The sequence below is a fragment of the Oncorhynchus gorbuscha genome, linkage group LG10, assembly GCF_021184085.1.
Source record: "Oncorhynchus gorbuscha isolate QuinsamMale2020 ecotype Even-year linkage group LG10, OgorEven_v1.0, whole genome shotgun sequence".
In the NCBI taxonomy this organism is placed as follows: domain Eukaryota; kingdom Metazoa; phylum Chordata; class Actinopteri; order Salmoniformes; family Salmonidae; genus Oncorhynchus; species Oncorhynchus gorbuscha.
Window position 1 is genome coordinate 24,838,601 of NC_060182.1, and position 6,310 is coordinate 24,844,910.

Genomic DNA, 6,310 nt, shown 5'->3' on the forward strand with positions numbered 1-6,310 from the left:
ACAGGGAGAACAGGAGGGGGCTGAGCACGCACCCTTGTTGTGCCCCAGTGTTGAGGGTCAGTGATGTGGAGATGTTTTTTTCCTACCTTCATCACCTGGGGGCGGCCCATCAGAAAGTCCAGGACACAATTGCACAGGTCGGGATTGAGACCCAGGGCCTCCAGCTTGATGATGAGCTTGGAGGGTAGTATGCTGTTGAATGCCGAGCTGTAGTTAATGAACAGCATTCTTACATAGGTATTCTTCTTGTCCAGATGGAATAGGGCAGTGTGCAGTGTGATGGCGATTGCATCGTCTGTGGACCTGTTGGGGCGGTATGCAAACTGAAGTGGTTCTAGTGTGGCCGGTAAGGTGGAGGTGATATGATCTTTGACTAGTCACTCAAAGTACTTCATGATGACATAATTGAGTGCTACAGGGCTGTAGTCATTTAGTTCAGTTATCTTTGCCTTCTTGGGTACAGGAACAATGGTGGCCATCTAGAATCATGTGGGGAAAGCAGACTGGGATAAGGAGCAATTGACTATGTCCGTAAACACACCAGCCAGCTGGTCTGCGCATGGTCTGAGGACACGGCTAGGGATGCCGTCTGGGCCAGCAGTCTTGCGAGGGTCTACAAGTTTAAATGTTTTACACACGTCGGCCATGGAGAAGGAGAGAGGGGGCGCATTCCTTGTTAGTGGGCCGCAACGATGGCGCTGTATTATCCTCAAAGTGGGCAAATAAGGTGTTTAGTTTGTCTGGAAGTGTGACGTCGGTGTCCGTAATGTGGCTGGTTTTCTTTTTGTAGTCCATGAGTTCCTGTAGACCCTGCCACATACGTCTCATGTCTGAGCGGTTGAATTGTGACTCCACTTTGTCCCTACACCGGCATTTAGCTTGTTTGATTGCCTTGCGGAGGGATTAACTACACTGTTTATATTCAGCCATATTTCCAGACCTCTTTCCTTGGTTAAATGCGTTTGCATTTAAATGGTTAGCACTTTCAGTTTTGCGCGAATGCCGCCATCCATCCATGGTTTCTGGTTAGGGTAGGTGTTAATAGTCATAGTGGGTACAATATCTCCAATGCACATCCTTATAAACTCACTCACCGAGTCAGCGTATAGATCTATGTTATTCTCTGAGGCTGACAGTCCGCGTGTTCAAAACAATCTTGAAGCGCGGATTCTGATTGGTCAGACCAGCATTGAATGGCTCTAGTCACTGGTACATCCTGTTTGAGTTTCTGCCTATAAGATGGTAGGAGCGTGTTCAGATTTGCTGAAGGGAGGGAGTTAGAGGGCTTTGTATGCATTGCGGAAGTTATAGTTTTAGTGATCGAGTGTATTACCCCCGCATGTAGTGCAATCAATATGCTGATAGAATTTAGGCAGCCCTGTCCACAAATATGCTTGTTAACTTCTTGACGCGACCCATCCCGTTAGCGGGATCATTTTCGTCAGCAACCGCTGAATAGCAACAGTCAAATAATATTACAAAAAATATTCATATTCATGAAATCCCAAGTGCAATATTGCAAAACACAGCTTAGCCTTTTGTTAATCCACATGTCTTCACAGATTTTGAAATGATGCTTTACAGCGAAAGCAATCCAAGCGTTTGTGTAAGTTTATCGATAGCATAACATAACATTATGTACACTAAGCATTAAGTATCTAGGTCACGAAAATCAGAAAAGCAATCAAATTAATCGTTTACCTTTGATGATCTTTGGATGTTTTCACTCACGAGACTCCCAGTTACACAACAAATGTTCCTTTTGTTCCATAAAGACTATTTTTATACCCAAAATACCTCCCTTTGTTTGTCATGTTATGTTCAGAAATCCACAGGAAAGAGCGGTCACGACAACGCAGACGTATATTCCAAATAATATCCATAATGTCCACAGAAACATGTCAAAAGTTTTTCATAATCAATCCTCAGGTGTTTTAAAAATATATATTCCAAAGTAAATCAAACGGCTTTGTAGGTTTTTCAAAAACACCGGGAGAAACAATGGCCACTTTACTCTGTAGCGCAAAACTGACTCTGAGAGCCCCCACCTATCCACTTATGCAATGTGATTTTTCACGCTTATTTTTCAAAATAAAAGCCTGAAACTATGTCTAAAGACTGTTGACACCTTAGGCCTTAGGAAAGCCATAGAAAAATAAATCTGGTTGATATCCCTTTAAATGGAGGATAGGCATGCATAGGAACAGAGAGGTTTCTCACAGACAATATTTTTACAGTTTTGGACACTTTAGAGTGGGTTCTATCCCAATTTGACTATTATATGCATATTCTAGTGTCTGGGGCTGAGAAATAGTCAGTTTAAAATTGGTAAGTTTTTTTGCCTAAAACGAGAATACTGCCCCCTACACGCAAAATGTTAAAATCCCCACCTACAATAAATGCAGCCTCAGGATACATGGTTTCCAGTTTACGTCCTGTGAAGTTCCTTGAGGGCCATCTTGGTGTCTGCTTGAGGGGGAATGTACACAGCTGTGACGATAACTGACGAGAATTCTCTTGGGAGGTAATATGGCCGGCATTTGATTGTAAGAAATTCTAGGTCGGGTGGGAAGAAGGACTTGAGGTCCTGTAAATTGTTATAATTACACCATGAGTTGTTAATCATAAAGCCCCCGCCCTTCCGCTTCCCAGAGAGGTGTTTATCTCTGTTGGCGTGATGCATGGAGAAGCCCTGTGGCTGAACTGATTTCGACAACATGTCCCGAGAAAGCCATGTTTCCATGATACAGACAATGTTACAATCTCTGATGTCTCTCTGGTACGCAACCCTTGCTCGAATGTGGTCTACCCTGTTGTCAAGTGACTGGACATTGGCGAGTAGTATACTAGGGAGCATTGGGCGATGTGCACATCTACGGAGCCTGACCAGGAGGCCGCTCCATCTGCCCCTTCTGCGGCGCCATTGTTTTTGGTCGACTTCTGGGATTAGATCCATTGTCCTGGGTGGTGGTCCAAACAGAGAATCCGTTTCGGGAAAGTCTTATTCGTGGTCGTAATGTTAGTAAGTTGACGTCACTCTTATATCTAATAGTTCGTCCTGGCTGTATGTAATAAGATTTAAGATTTCCCGGGGTAACAATGTAAGAAATAATACATAAATAAACAAAATATTTTAACTTCTTGCGACTATCAAACCCGGATCCGGGAGCGTAATCATAGCCTCAAACTAATTAGCATAATGCAGCGGACATAAATCTTCCTACAAAATCTTCCTATTTATGAAAATCACAAATGAAATATATTGAGACACAACTTAGCCTTTCGTTAATTACACTGTCATCTCAGATTTTCAAAATATGCTTTACAGCCAATGCTAGACAAGCATTTGTGTAAGTCTATCATGGCATAAAGCTATGGCTAGGCTCTGCTGGTAGCAGGCAACATTTTCACGAAAATAAGAAAAGCAATCAAATTAAATAATTTACCTTTGAAGAACTTCAGATGTTTTCACTCAGGAGACTCCCAGTTAGATAGCAAATGTTCCTTTTTTCCAAAAATATTATTTTTGTAGGCGAAATAGCTCCCGTTTGTTCGTCACGTTTGGCTGAGAAATCGACCGGAAAATGCGGTCACTACAACACCAAACTTTTTTCCAAATTAGCTCCATAATATCGACAGAAACATGGCAAACGTTGTTTAGAGTCAATCCTCAAGGTGTTTTTCACATAACAATTCGATAATATATCTGTCGGGACAATTGGTTTCTCATAAGAAGCGATTGGAAAAATGGCTACTTGTGTACTTTACACAAGATTTTCTGTGGGAGCCATCATGTGACCACTTGCTAAATGTGGTCCCTTACGGCTATTCTTCAACATAAATGCGTAAAACGACGTCACAATGCTGCTGAGACCTTGGGGAATATGTAGAAAATGTAAGCTCATTCGTAGCTCATTCACAGCCATATAAGGAGTCATCGGCATGAGGCGGTTTTAAAAAATGCGGCACTTCCTGATTGGATTTTTATCTGGGTTTTGCCTGTAACATCAGTTCTGTTGCACTCACAGACAATATCTTTGCACTTTTGGAAACGTCAGAGTGTTTTCTATCCAAAGCTGTCAATTATATGCATAGTCAAGCATCTTGTCGTGACAAAATATCTTGTTTAAAACGGGAACGTTTTTTATCCAAAAATGAAAATACTGCCCCCTATTTACAAAAGGTTAAAGTTTCATAATTACTCGAAGCGAGGCAACCATCTCTGTTGGCGCCATCTCCTCTGCAACATAATGTTTCCGCCATGATTTCCTGATAAGAGCTTCTGGACATCAGAACAGTGATCACTAACCTTGATATGGATGAAGATTTCTACTTCAACGAGTCTGAAGCAGCCCTAATCCCAGAGACGTTGGGGCACCCGGACTAAACTTTGTCTCGAGAAACTGTACAATGTGAGCATTGAGCTCAAGGAAAAAACAAAACAAAATGGAATAGCAATAAACATTTTGGTTAATTGCTCAGCACTCCCGCATCTCAACAAGCTGTATAGGACCATAAGCAATCAAGAAAAGAAATGCTCATCCAGAAGTGTCGCTCCTAGTAGCATTGTTTTAAATCCAGAAAAACTGAAATCCGTTTTACATAATATCTACCAGCATGCCACATGTGCAAATACAGGCAAAAAAACCTCTAGATCACCTTTACTCCATATGCAGAAACACATACAAAGCCCTCCCTCACCCTCCATTTGACTATAACTCTATTCTCATGATTCCTGCTTACAAGCAAAAACCTAAACAGGCAGTACCAGTGACACGCTCTATACGGAAGTGGTACTATGAAGCGGATCCTAAACTACAGGACTGTTTCGCTAGCGCAGACTTGAATATGTTCCGGGAATCATCCGATGTCCTTAAAGAGTTTACCACATCAGTCACCGGCTTCATTAATCAGTGCATCGACGACTTCGCCCCCACAGTGACCGTACGTTCATATCGCAACCAGAAACCATGGATTACAGGCAACATCCGCTCTGAGCTAAAGGCTAGAAAATAAGATATTGAAAAATACTGTGGACTCCCTTAATTAGGGATAGGCCCATTTTTATCTCAATTTCTGCCTGAATGACATGCCCAAAGTAAACTGCCTGTTGCTCAGGCCCTAAAGCCAGGATATGCATATAATTGGTACCATTGGAAAGAAAACACTTTGGAGTTTGTGGAAATGGTGAAATAATGTCAGAGAATATAACACAAAATATATTGTAGGAGAAAATACAAGGAAAAATCAACCTGAATATATTTTGGAGAGACCATCCTCTTAGGAATGCAAGAGAAAGCTCATACTGCTCCCTGGATGCAATTCATATGGCTTCCACAGGGTGTCAGCAGTCTATGTTGAAGGTTTCAGGCTTGTAACTTCAAAAACTAATAAGAAATAACAGTTTTTGTACGAGGACACAAGTCTTGGAAATCACACCTCCTTTGGCCGCCTTTCCTTCCAGTTCTCTGCTGCCAATGACTGGATCAAATTGAAAAAATCACTAAAATTGGAGACTTATATCTCCCTCACTTACTTCAAGCATCGGCTGTCAGAGCAGCTTACCGATCTCTGCAGCTGTACTCAGCCCATCTGTAAATAACCCATCCAACCAACTACCTACATCATCCCCATATTTTTATTTATTTTTTTCTGCTCTTTTACACACCAGTATTTATACTTGCACATCCTCATCTGCACATCTATCACTCCAGTGTTATTTGCTAAATTGTAATTACTTCACCACTATGGCCTATTTATTGCCTTACTGACTTACTTCATTTGCACACACTGTATACAGATTTTATATTGTGTTATTGACTGTACGCTTGTTTATTCCATGTGTAACTCTGTGTTGTTGTTTTTGTCGCATGGCTTTGTTCTATCTTGGCCAGGTCTCAGTTGTAAATGATAAATTGTTCTCAACTGGCCTACCTGGTTAAATAAAGGTGAAATAAATGTTTAAAAAATGAAGAGGTGTGGGAGTCAGGGTAGTGATGGTGGTGGTGTTGGGAGGACGGTGTAAAAGGGTGGGCAATGTCATTTGAGTAGAGGGTAGTAACTGTAACTGGTACTGCACAGGGTGAGTAGAGGAGTTTGGTTAGATGGTAGCAATACGTGGAGGAAGAGAGGATCGTAAACACAGAGAGGAGGAGTGGATAGGAGTATATCAGTATAGCAGCTCAACAGGCAAGGGAGGGAGGGATGGAGGGAGTTGGAGTGATACACCCTGGTCTGGCTGATTCCTGTCACTCCTGGATCCGCCTCTTGGACAGCCCCCCAGCCTCATCCCGGGAGCATCGCCCAGTCC